Here is an 18,321-nt window from a genome sequence, read left to right on the forward strand (position 1 = left end):
CATCTTGGTTCCAGTTTTCCAACAAATGCGTAAAACCTCCTCTTGTTTACTCCCACAATGGAAAATGCTTGATGCCTGCTATTGTCTGTGATGCATAGACGTACACTCAAATGTTGCTGGGATACATGGGAATGGTTGTACAAAGCTAATTTTAATCTGATATTTTGATCCTTAGAGAAGAAAGATTAGTATCTGCTTTTGCCGCTGACTTCGAATTTCTTTTCTGCAGATGGCAGAAATGAAGAATACCTGCATCGTCTACTCTCAGGCCCTTGGAAATACCTAAAGAGGGGCTTGGGGTTTTCCAAATAACAATCCAGCTGATGTTTCTGTTGCAGAAAATCACATTTCCAATTTCTTCTGTAATCATGCAATCCAGGGTTTCAATCACAAGAACTTCTTAAAGCAGCTGGTTTGCAAGAGAAAAATAAAGAATTCTTTTACAACGCCAACATGGAACCAGTTTGTTGTGAGCCAAGGTCAAGGTCTTCTGTCATCGGGCTTTAGCATAGTTCAGACAACTGCTAATGAAGACACAAACAGATCTGCTGGGGGGCTGTGAAGCAGGTGGCGCAAGGCTGTGCTCTAAACGATTCCGCCCTGATGATGAATGCCCGCAACATACATGAGTGGAAGAGGCGCATGTTGTGCCATGTTGAAAATGTAGATATTACTCCTTGACCCAATGAACCAATAAATATTCATTAGGCTGTCTTACATTGAGACAGCAAGGCTACTGACTCTTCACTGATATTGCTGTGCAGGAAAAACTGAAGCGCCATGACTGAGAATGCAACCGGCACGAGAAGAAGCGGAGGTCGCAAATATGTAAACACACTGAAGGGTGGATTTCTATACATTTTACATGAATGTTAAGGCATGCTTGTAGCAGAGCTTGGAGGCAAGTGCTGCGTGTTGAGTATTTGAGAATTTTTGCAACAGCTAGGCCCTTCTGTTGAAGCTGGTGTGTGTGGGAGCATATGTATGTATATTTAGAGAGTAATCAAAGGCAGATGTGAGCACATGTTTGGAGATTTAACATGGTTTAACACCAAGCAGAATAACCATCTCCGATCTTTACCCATCCTGACGCTTTCATCCTGACAGCCAGCACGTTTTCTGTTAAAAGTGCTCACATGCACATGCAGACAGTCTCACACAGTGGCCTGTATCAGCGTCACTGACCATGGTGCTGAAACCAAAGGGCTTTCGGATGGAGCCGAGCTGCTCCACAAATGTCACTGCTATGGAGAACAAAAAGGGGGGTGTTACACGTCACACACACTTGTTACAAGTGCAGTTCTTCTGAAACTGTGTTTCCCCTGCTTGCTCCAGACGCTTAATTGTTGCTGAAAGTGCAGCAGCAGTAAAGTGCAACGTGGATATGGAACGCGTTGCTGATGCCTGTAGGTGAAAAGCAGCAGCAAGCTATGCAGTGAAACAGTTGACCTCAGTTCTTACTGTGTGCATCATAAATATTCATCAGGTAATAAAGAGAGAAAACTTTCTTATTCAAAAGAATGATGATGAGTAAAGAAGTTTGTCAACATAAAACGGTAGTGAGTGTGCTGCCGGAAATGTAATGGACACTGTCACATGTGTTTAAACTGTATTAAATGATGGCTGTAGAAGGGGGGGGGACAACTCACTGCTGTTAATGAACCCTGCAGGCGAGTTCTGATGAGCTTCTGCTCTCTCTTCATGTATGCAGGAGGAAGACTCTCCGACTTCTCTTTCCTAAACACACTGACAGTGCGTACACAGCCATTTCCAGCAGCTTAATTAATATAACAGCGCTTTACGTGGATGAGATTTAACATGAAATATTTCATCCCGTCACGCCACGTGTCTGATGAGGGCCCGATCCAGTGAAAACAATACGAGAAAGATACATTTAGGTCATTAAGTTTTCAGTCGTGCAATAAAACACTCGTGCAATCATGAAATGGCCCCGAGGCCTTTTTGAAAGTGAGTCTTTATTTCCACTGTTTTGCTCTCTCTCTCTCTCTCTCTCTCTCTCTCTCTCTCTCTCTGGCTCTGACCCATTTACAGTAGCTGCCGTCTAAGTTAAGTGTTCGGCGTGATGGCGTATCCAGAGTGGGTTTTTACACGCTGCTGGAAACGTCACAGGTTTCCAGCACACCTCTCTCACAGGTGTGATCTTGGCCACAGATTAAAACAAAGAGTGTTCTTAAGCAATATTTCTTACACAAGCTGTGTGAGCATGGGTGGCCCATTTTTAACTACTGCCCTTGTTGACATAACACTGTGTCTAATCGAAGAGATACAGCACTGTAAAGCCCCGCTATGCTTTTCAAATTACACCAAATGCAACGAAAGAAGTTGCCTGGAAAAAAGTCGCATATATGTAGTCTGAGTATATATATATATATATATATATATATATATATATATATATATATATATATGAGGAAAGAAGAAAGAGATCGGTGAACGGTTTGAGAGATTGATCAATCTGCAGTATTTTAGCCTAGTAGGATAGGCCGACAGTGGCTTTATTTGGCCCCTCCTACAGCAGAGGAGAGGGGCCGCCAAGGAACCCTTGGACCAATCGGTTGCCGGTAACATTTCAGAGGGGAGAGAGAGGGACAGTGAGAGAAAGTGAGTGAGTGAGTGAGAGAGAGAGAGACAGACAGAGAGAGAGAGCTCTCGTCCTCCCTGCTGATTCTCCATCCTCACTCTCTCCTCCACACAGCGATCGGCGAGCTGTGGAATAGGCGTGCATTTGTGTTACTCAAACGCAGAAAACATTCAGTGAAAACGTCCACAGAAAACCCGCTTTAAGGTAAGGAGACTCCTGAAGCTGTTAGATGGGTTTTTTAAAAAAGACCTCAGATGGAGCAGGCGGTCCATTTTTATGTACTTTGAACGCTCACTATTGGTACACGCAGTGCAAGTAGGCTTTCATGTGGTTCTTGTGGTTGGACTGTATGATAGGGATAGCGGCTAAATGTTGGTTCCTACTGGCGCAGTCTTCCCTCAAACATCGGCCACTGGCCTGTTTGCTGTCAGCGGGGCGCCCAGCTGTGTCAACTTGACAGGAAAAATGAGAAGTTGCGCCATTTACGATCGCAGGACGAACCCCCACCCCCACCCCACTCTCTCTCTCTCAAGCACACACACACGCGCACCAGTACACAAAAGCATTTAATTGTCTTTGGCTGGAAATGCAAAAACACATATGGAAAACACTCGGAGATGTTGGCTATCACCGAGTTTCATCCGTGCGTAAATGTTCGCTGACCGTGAAAGCGCGCCTCGTTTCTACATCGTGTGTATGTGTGTGTGTGTGTGTGTCCCGGAGAGGAATTCGCGCTTGGTGCAGAAGTGTTGCGCTTACACAGCAGAGCATAGATGCACAACGGACTAATTAATCAAACGGGAGTCGCGTACAACGAATGTGGCTCTTGGGACAGCGAGGAGAGGATTCCTCAGGACCACCCCGGTCCAGGAATCCCTCTGGGGGGGGGGGGGGGGGGGGGGGGGGGGGGTCTGATGGCGAGGTGGGGTCGCTTAGGATGCTGTGCTGCACATTTATTATTCTACCTAAGTGCATTTGAATGATTAAAAGAGGAGATCTTTTACAGCGAAGGCTGGTCGCTGTGATACACATTTGGCTCTGATTTGAAAGATGGTGTTTCTAGTTTTCACATGAATACAGTTACCGCCCCTTTTACCGCTGCAATACAGTCCCTCACTTTTGGGTTTGCTTCGCTAAATAGTGTAGTTAATTGGGCTGGATAACTGTCAAAAGATCAGTTAGATGAGGCACAGACTGTGGGTTGCTTGTTACTCCTTCTTGAGGCATGTGATTTGAATTTAGATGCCCATATAAGCAAGCGCTTTATAAAAGGAGTCCATATGAAGCTGTTTATTTATTTTTTTCTTCTAGTTACTGGGTTCAGGCCTTTGGTGTTTCTGTATGACTGTGTGCTGGTCCTTTGCTGTTTGCTGGGTTTATGGGGACTCAGTGTACATTGTAAATTTCTCTGCATCCAAAAAAGATCAATCCAGAATCTGATTACATGAAAGAAAATTTCTTTGGCTAACAAAGTGAAGCATTGACTCACTGACCCGACACTATGGATTTAATGTCAGTGTGATCAATTATTTAAGCTACAGCAGGGTATCAGACTCCCAGACTTTTTTTTTGATATGGCATACCATGTCATTCAGTTTTACAACAAACGGTGCTGGTTTCCAGTGGCGGGTAAACCCTCGAGTCTATTGCACTTCTCTGCCTGGGATCTTTAAGATGTGAAAATGGTGTGTTAAAGCTTGTTGAGGTTTACAGCAAACTGTGTTCTCTGTAAATGGCAAAAGAGCCAGAGGTCACTTTGACAGTGCAGTGGGTAATTGCACAAAAAACAAACTTGATTCCTTTGCAGTGGAAGTTAAGGATATGTTTCTAGTTTGTTGCAAAATTAGTCACATAATAAAGCAGAAAGAAACTGCAGTATTCATTTCACATTACCACACTTGTGAAACTCTGAACAGCAAACAAAACAAAGGCACATTTTTAGAATCTGATTTTGGAACAATCCCAATTCTGCTCTGCCTAATCACAGTGTCTCCTTCATTCAGCAGAATAGACAGCCATTAAGAAAGCGAGATGCAATTAAAAAGACGGTTACCGTGTCTTGTTTAGCCTCAAAATTAATTTTCTTTTCTCGACATATACACACACACACACTTACACAACCCACACACAAAAGACTGGTGGGATAAGTGTTTCTTGCTGTTAGAAGGGTTGAATTTAACACAATTCATTTTGGGGCATCAGCACACATTGCACAAAAATCCTATTCTTTTTTTTTTCACCGGCACAGAAGAGGCTCCATCTTGATGGACGCGCGAGGATTAACTGTTCATTGTGGCGTCTGTTTGAGGTTCTTGTGTACTCTTTTCTCAGGGGGAACAAGTGATCTCGGTAAAGTGGGAATAGCAACACAGCCACCAAGAGGGATCAGCTCGTTAGCTCGCTGATAGCTTCAGAAACAAACTATTTCTGGCACAAAGTTGTGCAGCGTGACAGGATGTTATGGTTTACCAGTGTCAAACACCTTCCCAGGGCATGCTCAGCACTGACCAGTATGTGCTCCTTTAAGCCTTAAAAACAAGCTAAGGCTTTGTTGTAACTTTGATGAGCTAACATGATTAAGTTAATATTTCAAATACATCCATCCATTCGCTTCCACTTATCCTTTTCAGGGTCGAGGGGGGTGCTATCCCATCTGTCATAGGGCGAGAGACAGGGTACACCCTGGACAGGTCGCCAGGCTGTCGCAGGGCTAACACACAGGGACAGAAAACCACTCACATTCACACCTATGGGCAATTTAGATTTTTCAATTAACCTATCCCCACATGTCTTTGGACTGTGGGAGGAAGCCGGAGCACTCGGGGAGAACCCACACAAACACGGGGAGAACATGCAAACTCCACACAGAAAGACCCCGGAATTGAACTGAGAACCTTCTTGCTGTGAGGCAACAGTGCTAACCACTGTGGTGCCCTTATTTCAAATACATGTCAGTTAAAATGTCACATTACCTGTTCCTTTAGTTGTGATAAGAACAAAAAAAAACATCTGCATTTACTGCAGTTTTATCATATATATGTTAAAGTTAGCTTGTGAGTTCATGAAGAGGATAGCCCTCACACTGTAGAAGTAGAAGTAGAAGTAATGCATTATCTTGTGCCTGCTTTCTATCAGCTGTTTTGCTGACTTCACATGTTGAACATTACAAGCTAAGCTCAGCATTAACATTACTGGTGAGGCCCTGCTGAAGAGAAGAGCGATGCTGGTGCTACAGCTCCAACACCTCAACAATTAGCCTTTATCAGTGATGTTAATGCAAGGGAGATTAACAAAAATGGTTGCTGTTTATGTGGTGGACGAGGGTGCTACCAATATCAACTTGCCATGCAAAGAGATAAAGTCAGTTCACTCAAAGGTCAATGTACAGTAGGCTACACAACCTCTGGACAATGTCGCCAGCAAGCAACATTTTTACCTCTCTGCTTCTCTTAGTTTGCATTTACTGGTCATCTCTTTTCCACCCCTCCCGGATGCTTACAGCCTTTGCTGAAGCCACTTTTGCATATTGCATATCAATATAAAGAATTCATCTCTAAAGCTGGAATTTTTTTTACTGGGCTTCCATGGACACAATGGGCAGATTGGCAGGCGTGCGTGCACAGTATAAGCACATCAGGTGGGATTATCTGTGTTTTACCTCCTCAGTAATTTTTACAACTACAGCACTGGTTATTTTGAACTTATCAAACCCCTAATGTTAACTGGTACTAAGTAATAACTGTGACATGGGGGGTAAAGTGTTTACAGTTAGATCAGAAGTGAAGGGTAGTGACAAGAAGCACTGATGTGGGTCTTAAAGAATGCGGATACAAGATGCTGTCTTACTCTAGTGTAAGACAGTATCATTTTGTGAAGAGGCTGCCATCACTGATACATGGTCAAATTTACCCCCGTGGTAATTAACAGAATAACATTTACCTTTGAATTAATCAAAGGATGTAGTATTTGTCATTTAAAATGTCGCCCATCCCGCAGCTGCTTCTCACTCACAAAACCAAACAGAAGGAATACGGGAGATTACTGTGGCTGTGAAGTGCAGGCAGGCAGAGGTGAGGCAATTAGATGTTGAAGATATTGCTGATGCTAAAATAATCATGTACACTCATGGCTTCTGTCAAACACCGTGAAAAACAGATTGGATAAAACGCTGTTGCACTGGATGAAAAATCTGTCATCCTCGTAGAAAAACATTAGTCATGAATAGAGCCTATGTTTTGACAGAGGCAACTGGACTGCTTAGGTTATACTGGGTGAATAATGTGTCAGTTATGTCAGATTGAACTGAGTAACCCTCTTCTTAGTGGTGCTGTGATCTTCTTGGTTCCACTTTGGTTAGAAGAGAAAAGCTGAAAAAGGATATTTAAGATATTAATTTGGTTGACAAAGTGCAAATTGAAAAGGAAATCCACCAATGGTGCTCTTATTTTGTAACCTGGGTGCTTGGCAAGCTTTCTCATAGACTCTCTATGAAACAAGTTCTTTAGGCTTGAAGATTTCATACATTTAAAAGGGGGGAAAGCAGGTAAAGCCTAACAAAAATATGCTTTAGATTCTGAGAAGTAAATTGCTCATTTAAAAAAAAACGAGTATTTTGACTGATAAAATCAATACCACATAGCTGGTGAAGAAATGAACAACACTGAGCTTTGCTGAAAATCTAAATGGACTTTATCTGGATAGATTATTATATTTCTTCAGTGGAGAGCTGGGTCCTGTCAATCAGACATTAGAAGAACATCTGAAGAGGATCACAACCTAAACTCAACAAACAAGAAGAATGACTCACAGAAGTGTAGCAATATTTCATTGGTTAGCGCACAAAATGAAAAAGCCAGCTGTAATACTGTAGAAATTATTTATGTTATTTTCCCTTTGAAATACACTTTTATATTTTATGTTGCTTCTGGTTTTTTGTTGCTCTTCAACACAGTATTCCCCGAGGAGATTATGCTGTGGTCGCAGTTTTGTATTGTTTAAACATTGTTTCAGAAAAAATATATGCCTCCTGCTGTGGCTTTGTGAACCAGATAGTTGTATTGTAAGTATTTGGATCTTTTGCATTGTTGATGAGTTGAGTGGTTGTGAAGAGCAAAAACCTGGGATAGGCTTTACTCACTCCAGCTGATATCCTGTTTTAAAAGGCAGTTAAGAAAATGACTGACTGGCAGGATCCTCTTACTTTTAGCAGCTTCTGTCTCTTTAGCAAAATAGCTAACCTTTCAGATTCATCGGCCTTGTTAATATATCAGTAAAGCTGTAATGCGGATGGACCAAAGACTTGTCAACCCCAAGATTAGCAGTCAGAGCCACCCTTTTATCTGTACTTCCTGTTTTAAAACACCAAGATGTCTGCGGCTTCAAGAAGAGGCTTCACTAACCAATGAATGACATCACTATGGCTATATTTATATTTCATTCTGTCTATGGGAAAACCACTCATAGTTTGAGAGTTAAATGTTACCACATTAGTCAGTGTAGCTAGCTAAGTTCATGTTTAAAAAGTGTTAGCTATCTTTGTAAGAAAAGCTATAGCTATATAGCTATATAGCGTGATCGTGGCTCAAGAGTTGGCAGTTCATCTTGTAACTGGAAGGTTGCTGGGTCGAGCCCTGGCTCGGACAGTCTCAGTCGTTGTGTCCTTGGGCAAGACACTTCACCTACCCTACCACCTACTGGTGTTGACCAGAGGGTAAATGGTAATGGCCTGTATTTATATAGCGCTTTTCTAGTCCCTAAGGACCCCAAAGCGCTTTACATATCCAGTCATCCACCCATTCACACACACATTCACACACTGGTGATGGCAAGCTACATTGTAGCCACAGCCACCCTGGGGCGCACTGACAGAGGCGAGGCTGCCGGACACTGGCGCCACCGGGCCCTCTGACCACCACCAGTAGGCAACGGGTGAAGTGTCTTGCCCAAGGACACACGACCGAGACTGTCCAAGCCGGGGCTCGAACCGGCAACCTTCCGATTACAAGGCGAACTCCCAACTCTTGAGCCATGATCGCCCCATGGGGCGATGGCACGATATGGCAGCCTCGCTTCTGTCAGTCTGCCCCAGGGCAGCTGTGGCTACAACTGTAGCTTGCCTCCATGAGTGTGTGAATGTGAGAGTGAATGAATAGTGGAATTGTAAAGCGCTATATAAATGCATTATTATTATCCATTATTATCACTATAAAAGCTAGCTATCACTTGCTTATTTAAACAACTTAGCGCAATGAACCATAGAAAGTAAAGAGTCCAGAAGAAGATGAACTAGCTGTAGTCTGAAGAGCTTTGAGATTTAACAAGCTATCAGTGCTAAGTAATTTCTAGTTTTATTAACAGTGTTAGATATCTTTGTAAGAAAAGATACAGCTATAAAAGCTAGCTATCACTTGCCAAGTTAAATCACTCAGAGCAATGAACCATATGAAGTAAAGAGTCCAGAAGAAAATGAACTAGCCGCAGTCTGAAGAGCTTTGAGCGTTAAAAAGTAATCAGGGTAGCTAGCTACGTGTACATGTTTTCAGAAGCTTGAAGACTGGCAAGATGCAGACTGTGGTTTTGCATCTTAAATCTCAGACTAACCAAATTTGCACCTTCACCAAGTTAATTTGCCCCCTTGATAACAGCTTCTTGATATAATTTCCTAAATAACAAAAATTACGTAACAACATACATTTTATGAACGGTTACATGCTGCTCACGCATAGCACATTATGAGAGATAAAACACCAAAAGCACAGAGGCCTGAGAATAATTGCTCTGAGCCCCAGGCAGTTGATTGAGTTGGAAATGACAATGGGAGCACAAAAGCACAAACACACCATATAAAGAGCATAATAATGAAATATAGCCCGCCTAATTTAAATGTTCCTAAGCTTTATTACCTCTAAAACTAAAGCATGGCCTTAATAGAAACATTGCCTTTTAGTGATACTTGTGTAATCTACATACATAAGTGATTAAGAAATACAATTAATGGTAGTTTGGTCAATATACTGTAATATTCTTAAACTCATCGCACTGAGGTTAAAACAGTTCCAGCTGTGTTTAATACCACTGTGACATTTTCTAAATGTGTTATAGTCATTTCAATGCAAATCTATACTCCTGTGTCAAAGGGGCTTTCTCCTCCTGTTATTGGCAGGCTCTCAGTGTTGGCGATGGAGCAAACTGTGATAAAATAACAAAGCAGGTTACTATTAATCTAGATTTTGTTGGGGAAGAGGCATACACACATGGATGCTATCTCATATCCTTCAGTCTTTCCTTTCAATAGTAACTCAACCCCCACACTGTGCCTACTGTTACTGGAGTGTTAGCACCTTGTTTTGACACATTTCTCCCCAGATGATGAGCATTTAATGACACCCGCTGTTTGTTATTACGGATCTACGGGGTCAAGCCAAACTCAGCGTTTTATTGTACAACACGTACTCGCAGCAGATCTAGAGACCGCTCATTATGATGTAACGCAGAGAAACATACCAACCCCTCCACTCAAACCCTGCGTTTGAATCGTGTCGGGGATGGGACCGAGCAAAAGACCTCGCAGGCGAGCGGCAAGGTTAAAGAGGCGAGGGTAATTGCTGTAACCTATCTGGGTGGAAAAATGTTTGCTCGTGTTCACAGTGTACTCTTGACTGATGCATTTGGGCATGAAATTGTTCCCCTTTCCACCCTAGCAAGCCCCAAGCCCAAGTCCATTGCCCATTCGTAGCCAGGCCAGTTGGCCTTTCTGCGTCTGTGTATCTTTGCACGCCAGGGTTTTCTGTTTGCCTTCAGTTGCCTGTTTACTTGAGTGTTTACTTGAGTGTTTGTTGATGAGTGTGTTTGTGGGGGGTGGGTGTGTGGAGTGGAGGGTGGGTGGGTGAATACTGGGTGTCAGCTGGCCCTCTCCGTTCCTTGCAGACTGACAGAATAAGCGAGCGGTGCAGTGATTATGGGCTGCTCTGAGAACTGTAGCATTTCACGCCAAAATCAAAGAGTATGGGAGAAGCTGATTTGAGGACCGTGGTTCAAGTGCATCTGGAGAGGCAAGATATTAGAATATGTTCACTTACATATGAATAGAGAAATGTGTGCTTCCGCGTGTGTTTTCTCTCATGACCTCTTTTATGTAATTGAATTTCATGACAGATGGCCACGATTTACAGCCCTTAATTATACGCTAAACATGAGTGTTATACAGGTTATAGTTAAAAACACAAACAAACATGTATGTGTCGTGGCTTTTGGTTATGTTTGTGAAAATACCTACCTTATGTTTTTTAACCCTCTCTTTAATGTGTTGCTTGTCTGTGAGATCTTCTCATTTCTCTGTTTTGTGCCACCTTGTCTTCTACCTCCTCTGTCCTCCTGTTCATAACCCTGAAAATCAGTCTCAGTGCACCGTGCTGTCCCAATTCCTCCAATTGATCTTACTGAGAGATGAGGTTTTCCAGAGCAGCTATGAACAGGAATTCCCAAGTGTATAAAAGCAAAACACCAGTGGAATATACAAACCATGATAAGGGCAGGATGACAAGTGAAAAGGCAGCTGGTCTGGATGACATGCGTGTGGAGCTTTCAAGATGGGTAAGAAAGAGGGAGGTGGGCTTTTTAACCAGACTGTTTAACATAATCTTGGAGAGCGAGAGAATGCCTGAGAAATGGAGAAAAAGTGTGCTGGTACAGATTTTCAAGAATAAGTGTGATGCTCAGAAGGATACAGTTGAGTAATTGTTAAGCTATGGGAAGGAGTTGCTGAAGCTAGGTTAAGAAGAAAGGTGATGATCAGTGAGCAGCAGTATGGCTTCGTGCTGTGAAAGAGCAAAACAGATCAATGTTTGTTTTGAGTGATTTGATGGAGGAGTGTAGAGAAGGTCAAAAAGAGCTGCACTGTGTCTTTGTGGATGCGGACAAAGCATATGATGGGGTGCCAGGAGAGGAACTGTGATTCTGCATGAGGAAGTCAGGACTGTCAGAGAAGTATGTGAGGGTGGTGCTGGACATTTATGAGGACAGTGAGATAGTGATGAGAGTGGTAGGAGTGATAGATGGGTTCAAGGTATGGGTGGGATTACATCAGGGATCGACTGTGAGCCCCTTCTTTTTTGCAGTGGAGATGGTGAGGTTGACGGATTAGGTTAGGCAGAAGTCTCTGTGGACTACGATGTTTGCAGATAAGATTATGACCAGCTGAGAGAGTAGAGAGCAGGTGGAAGAGAGCTCGGTGAGGTTGAGGTATGCTATGGAGAGAAGAGGAATGAAAGTTAGTAGGCACAAGACAGAGTACGTGTGTGTGAATGAGAGCAGCCAGGTGGAAAGTTAAAGCTTCAAGGAGTAGAGGTAGTAAAGTTGGATGACTTTAAATACCTGGGGTGAAGCATCCAAAGCAACGGACAGAGCACAAGAAAGGGGAAGAAGAGAGTGCAGGCAGGGTGGGTGAAGACAAGTGGTGATTTGTGTCAGAAGGATACCAGCAAGAGTGAAAGGGAAGATTCACAAGATGGTAGTCAGACCTGGTATCATATAAGGTTTGGGGGATGGTGTTGTTAAAAAAAGGGCCGGAGGGAGAGGTGGAGGTGGCAGAGCTAAGGATGTTAAGATTTTCATTGGAGGGACAGGATTAAAAATGAGAACATCAGAGGGATGGCTCATGTTGAGTGGTTCGGAGACAAAGTAGAGAAGCAAGGCTGAGATGGCTTGGACATGTGCAGGGGAGGGATAGTGGATATATTGGACAAAGGATATTGAATATGGAGCTGTCAGGCGGGAGGAAAAGAGGAAGACCACAGAGAAGATTGATGGATGTAGAAAATTAGGTCATGCAGAGGGCTGGTGTGACAGGGGAGGGTACTTAACGTGAGATGGAGGAAGATAATCTGCTGTGGTGACCACTAAAGGGAGAAGCTGAAAGAAGAAGAAGCGAGAAATGACAATTCCCTTTCTGCCGTTCACAGTTTGTATAATAATAGTGAAGGTAATTAAAAGTAAAGATATAAGTTGTCATTAACTCATTTGGAAGAGATTGTAAAATGCAGCAGTGGGCTATAATAAAAGAATGAACAGATGATGCATTTATGCCAAATGTCTTTTTTTTTTAAACTTGGCACTGCATTTAAATAACACGTCTAAATCGAGGGTGTGTGCTTTTATTAAACGCTCACTCCCTCGACTCCTCTCACATCCGCCTTCCCTGATATCTCAGATTGATTCCTCACCTTGCCTCCTTTCCTTGCAATCTTATTCCCTTCCACCAGAGATGTGAGCTAAGGAGGTGAGGAGAGACACGAGGAGAGAAGAGACGAGGCGTTTAACAGCACAAGACATCGTCATTTCAGAGCCTCATTTTATAGCAGTATCAATAAAATATGACGTTTGGCGCAGCTGCACCATTTGTCAATTGTTTTGTTAAGCTCTACTGTGTTTTATGATCTCAGATGTCAGTTAAGCTTATCAGTGATCATAACAGCTTTTTTATTTTGAGCTACTTTTAATTAAATTCACTGCTTTTCACAATGTGACAACGTGTCATGCCTTTTTTTGTAATCACACACACTCACAAACCTTGAAGGACAGAAAATAACTAACTTTTTATGAGCACTCGTCTGTAGAGTCTGTAGAAATGAGACACATGTCCTTGTTCTCACACTACAGGGACAAAAGTACCGGGCCACCTACGCATCACATGTACAGGAGCATAGAAACCCATCATGGGAAGCTCCCGGTGCACAGCTTTCTGTGCTGATGTTAATGTGAGAGGAGGTCTGGAACTTTGCAGTTACTGAGTGCACTATGCACCTCAGCACTCAGCGGCCTCGCTCAGTAACTTCACATGGCCTTAACACCTTCACTTTGCAATAATATCACTTACAGCTGATCATGGAATATTCAGGTGGCAAGAAATTTTACAAATTGACTTCACTGTACCACCCTCAAATTCACTGAGCGCCTTAGACCAACCTATTCAATGAGACTAAGAACACCTGATTTCAAAGATTAACAGGTGCAACCCATTATTTTTTTGTGTATGCAGTGCACCTCCTCTGTCCTTGCTCACTCATTACAATACATTTCAGGAAGTGAAACATCCTTCAAGATATTTTAAAACTGAATTTCAGGCCACAACCACAATTCCCCTTCGGTTTTCTCCTCTCGGGTTACATCTCAGATGGGATGGTCTAAGATGTAACGGCAGATAAGTGATAAACGAGAACCAATAAAGTTCTCCTTGGTTGCCCTACCTGCATTATTCTGAGTCCTGCATTTGGTTTGCTTATCTGAGAATATGTGTTTAAAGTGCTGAACAACAAAAGAAACATAACGAAAATAATCCGACATGCCCCCAACTAAGTTATTTGTTTTCACTGCAATCCCCCCCTCCCCCCCCGTTATTATTCAGTAATTGTCAAGGGGGGGAAAGAAACATTCTGTACGGTGCTTCCCGTGACAGTCGTGTGCCAGAGAAATAATAGAGGCAGTTGGCACCAAGTTGTGAAAAACAAACTCTTTTTCTGCATGATTGCATTGATGGGGAGCATTGTTTCCATGAAAGTGCTACAAAATGGCTCTTATTCATCAGGACAGAAATTACACATCTTTATTGAGTTTGTGCCATTGATTAGCACAAAAAACAGTTGTTATTAAAATAAGCAAAATCAATCCCACGAGGACATCCAAATATCTTCTTTCTGTATTAAACTGATAGATCAATGCACCATTAGCTGCACACTGCACAATTCTTGTTTGTGGCTGAGACCAGCATCCGCAACAGTTCAAGACACACAAGACACACAGAAACACAGCAGCCCTATCGGGATATTGTACAAAAGAAGTACTGATTAAATGGGTAATCATAGACAGAAGAATTTGGGAATGGCTCTCATAAAGTGGGCATTAAAGTGAAAGTGTAGAATGTCCGTTGCTATCTTTAATGCCACCGAGTAACATATGATACCAGGTTGTTGTGCACCAGAAAGCTCGTGTACTAACATTGGGAGCTTACTTTACTGCAGGTAAACACACTTTATTAATCAGTTCCCTTCAATTTGCTGTTTTATCCCCTCTATTGGGAAAGCTCAAAAGCAAGGAAATTGGAACTGATGTCATAAAAAATAAAAGAATAAGACAGATCACTCACTCCGGAGCATGTAGCTTGGTTCATGGAAAATCCTTGAAACAAGTTGATTGATTGGATGTGAAATTATCTCTCCCCAGTGGCAAGGAAATGGAAATGACACTAGAAGACTTGACGCTAGATTAAATGACTTGTTCCACTGGATGTTTTCTGTGGTGCAGGCCTGGCTTTGCCCTTAAGATGATCCCACGATGGAGAAGGGGATGGTGGGCGGAGAGATAGGTTGATAGCCTAATGGAGTGGATGAGCAATGGCGCAGATGACGCAGGATGAAGGGGTAGCAGTCATTTGATGAATAGGTGAGAGAGGAAGGGGTGCGGGGTGAAATGATAGAGAGGAGTAGTCTTTAAATGCTACATCATGGTGGATATTCATTTCATATAGCCCCTGTTCTCTTTCCAAGGTTCACATTTATTATTTGTCTTGTGCCCCCCCCACCACCACCACCAGTTTATTCATCCCTTTCTTCGTCTCCCCTCTTTCTTCTTTTTTTCTGCTTTCAGCATCACCCTCCACATTTCCTGTCTTCTTTGGACTTTTAATTTTCACTTTCCGATTTCATGCCCCATCCTTCCTTCCTCATTCCTTCTCATTCTCTCCTCTCACAGCCCCATTTCTTCCACTCCTACCCCGTCTCATCTTCTGCCTATTTCCCTAATGCCTTCTTAATATCGTTTCTTACCCTGCCTTCATTTTCTCGACTTTGTCTCCTATTTTTATTTCATACATTTGTCTAATCTCCCCGGTTACCAGCTGTCATGCTTAATTTCTCCTCCTCTCCTTGTGACCTCTATCTCTACCTCTTGCCTGCCCATCACCCCACCCTCACAACAATGTTTGCACCACCCCATTACTTTCCCTCCTGTTTGTTTTCCTACCTCTTTTACATGGAGCAGTCCCTTGCCTCCTCTCCACAGCCCTCGCTGTGTCTTGTAAGCGGGACAGGTGGCAGTGCAACTACATGCTTTCAGTGGGACATGCCTGTGCTCAGATTTAAATAGATAATGGCAGAGCCTTAGTGCTTGTTGGGCCCTCTGAATAATGCAGGAGATCCTGAAGGCATTGTTGCCAGGCATCGCTCATGGTGACATGCATACGCCAGCCCACAGGCTTGCAATATTGATACCACGAGAGAGGAAGGGACTCGGTGGCAGTTATTTTATTTTTTTCCTCCTATAAGTCAGCTTTGCACCAAAGTTCACTCAGATACTTAAGCTGAAAGGAGTGTACTCAGAAGAAAAAAACAGCAAATGGTCAATAATATCACATCCTGGTCACAAGGACCTTTGGCGGCAGTGGAAAATATGATTTCTGGAGAAAAGGAGAAAGCAGCATGTTGCTGTTAAGAGAGCCACAAAGCCAAGAAAAGCAAGAAGCTGAGATTGTGTGACAATTTCACGAAACAATAGACAACAGCTCATTTTCCTGTTTGTGCCATTTTGCTTTTTATAAGCAGGCATTTTTTATTTTGAACCCAGATAACTTGAATAGTGAGTGGCTGCTAACCTTATAAAGTAAACTGTAACCCAGTTTTTAAACATTTTGTATTTCTTTTGAGATTTCTGATTCAAGTTACTCCAACTGGCCATTTTGATGAACCTGCTCTCTTCAGCAGATTCAGTAAGCTCAACATAAAAGATTAATTTCACAGTAAAGCTCATTAATATTGTATGATTACAGTTGTGGAGGCAACTTTGAATAATTACTTTAATACATCTGATGCCTTAATTTGTTCAGTATTGACAACTATCAAACTCTTTTTCTTTGAATTCCTGAACACAGTGCAGTTTTAAGGATATAACACTGATATTAAAACAGGTTTTCTCTATTAATCACAGGAGATGAGTCTTTCATTTTGGCAGGTTTTTACTCTGTAGCATGCACGGGGTGGACGTGCACTTTACTTACCTACCTATTAAATGACGGTGTCATTTGATCTCATGTCATGCTCTTATAAAACATAATTAGAGGGATGGCTGTTGAGCTGTGTCTCTTTCTCACAAGCCAGCACACTGATGGCTGGGAGTGTTATTCGTTCCGTCATGATCGTTAATTTTCTGGACTGTGACGCAGCTCATCTCATCTGAGCTTGGCTGGTCTATCAGAGCATTCACAGATGATTTGCAACGCCTCTTGTCAGTCAAGGAAATGAAAGGAACTCGACTTTAAAGGAAACAGAGGCTTTCCTCTGTTAAAGGGTAGAGTTATGATCTCATTAGCTGCCAGTTTTGAACAAAATGGGACTTTTGGGGAGTTTTTTGGCTGTTCAAGGTTTTAAGGTGGAGGGGGGAAAACAGGCAGGAACTGACAAGGTGAGGCAAATAATGAAGAGAGAAACAAGTGCAGCTGTCAAAATAAAAAAAAGGAGGGAAAAATATGCCCCATTGTCTCTTGGTATCCTTGCTGCCAGCTATGCACTGGTGCTTGAGGAAAGAAGGGGAAAAGAAGAGTGAGAGTGTTTGTGATCCTATCTTGTTATTTTCTCTCTGGCTTGTTATTCGCTACTTTTTGCTATAAAGCCTTCTCCTGGAGGCGCTTCTTGCTTTTCAAGAATTACAGGGCTGGTCCCCCGGGAGTTGGGGGTTGTGGGGGCATTTTAGGGAGCTATTTGTTTGCGGCTGCCTCCGACTGTCTGTTAAAGAGAAAAAGAGGAGGAAGAGGAGGTGCGAGGGAAAGGGAGATGGAAATGGAGGAGAGGAAGGACTAGTCAGTGTTTGATCAGTGGGGTGCTGAGTCACACTGGGATGTGACCGAGAGATTAGGTGTTTTGTGGCAGGGGAGAGAAAACACAAAGAAAGACAAAGAGACTCTCTAAATGAGAGTTTTGAGAAGTAAAGTCTCAGTGGATGCCTTCTGCCTTCAAGGTGTCTTTCACCCTTGCAGACACGTACGCTCCAAATATTGAATCTTTTTGCTGTTCCCATCTCCTCTGTCTCTCCTCTCTCCGTGGGGGGCTCTGTCTTTGAGTCTGTGTGTAATCTGTGAGGTAGATGAAGAAAAAAACATCCAGGGATATATTTTGCCATCCATCAGAGGTGTGATACAGTTATTGCAACAGTGTCGGCTGTCAGCGGTGTTCTTGGCGGGAGCTGGCAAATGAGAGCCTTAAAAGCTTCACTTTTACACCTCTGACAAAGATGAGCCTCCTCTAGGATGACGCTGGGTAGGTATTGTAATGGGATTCATTACTATGTCGCAAGTACTTGCTGTGCATGTGACTAGAAATACATCACGTTTATGTTCCTCGTCTTGAAGTTGCCCCAAGTGGTTTTGTCGTATAGTGGTATCAGAGTAAATGTTAAGGAAGTAAAGGAGTCTGCCTAGGAATGTGCTAACTCTAAAATTCTAGACCTAAACCCATGTTTGAAAATCTTCGGCCAATGGCTGGTTTCTGGTTTCAGAAATAAACAAATTTTTTAACATTTTGCATTTCACCAATGCCCACCAGCATTGGTGAAATGCATTTTATTTGCTCATTGCAATAGTCCAAAAAAGTAATTTCTTTGGCTATATTTGGCTAGCAAAATGGGAGAAATGGTGCAGCAATTTTGAAAAAAAAAAAAAAGAAATCAGGTACAAGGAG

General features: G+C 42.7%; 1 protein-coding gene across 4 annotated transcripts in view; it reads left to right on the forward strand.

Annotated features, from left to right (window-relative positions):
* The first annotated feature begins 2,673 nt into the window (after nucleotides 1-2,673).
* The window catches only part of dlgap3 (discs, large (Drosophila) homolog-associated protein 3), a 154,291-nt gene continuing 138,643 nt past the window's right edge, over nucleotides 2,674-18,321 (forward strand). For all 4 annotated transcript variants that reach the window (XM_004547790.3, XM_004547789.3, XM_076879072.1 and 1 more), the window contains exon 1: nucleotides 2,674-2,806. The gene's annotated coding sequence lies outside the window, so the exon portion shown is untranslated. The remainder of the gene's footprint in view (nucleotides 2,807-18,321) is intronic.

The sequence above is a fragment of the Maylandia zebra genome, linkage group LG22 (assembly GCF_041146795.1).
Source record: "Maylandia zebra isolate NMK-2024a linkage group LG22, Mzebra_GT3a, whole genome shotgun sequence".
Classification (NCBI taxonomy): Eukaryota; Metazoa; Chordata; class Actinopteri; order Cichliformes; family Cichlidae; genus Maylandia; species Maylandia zebra.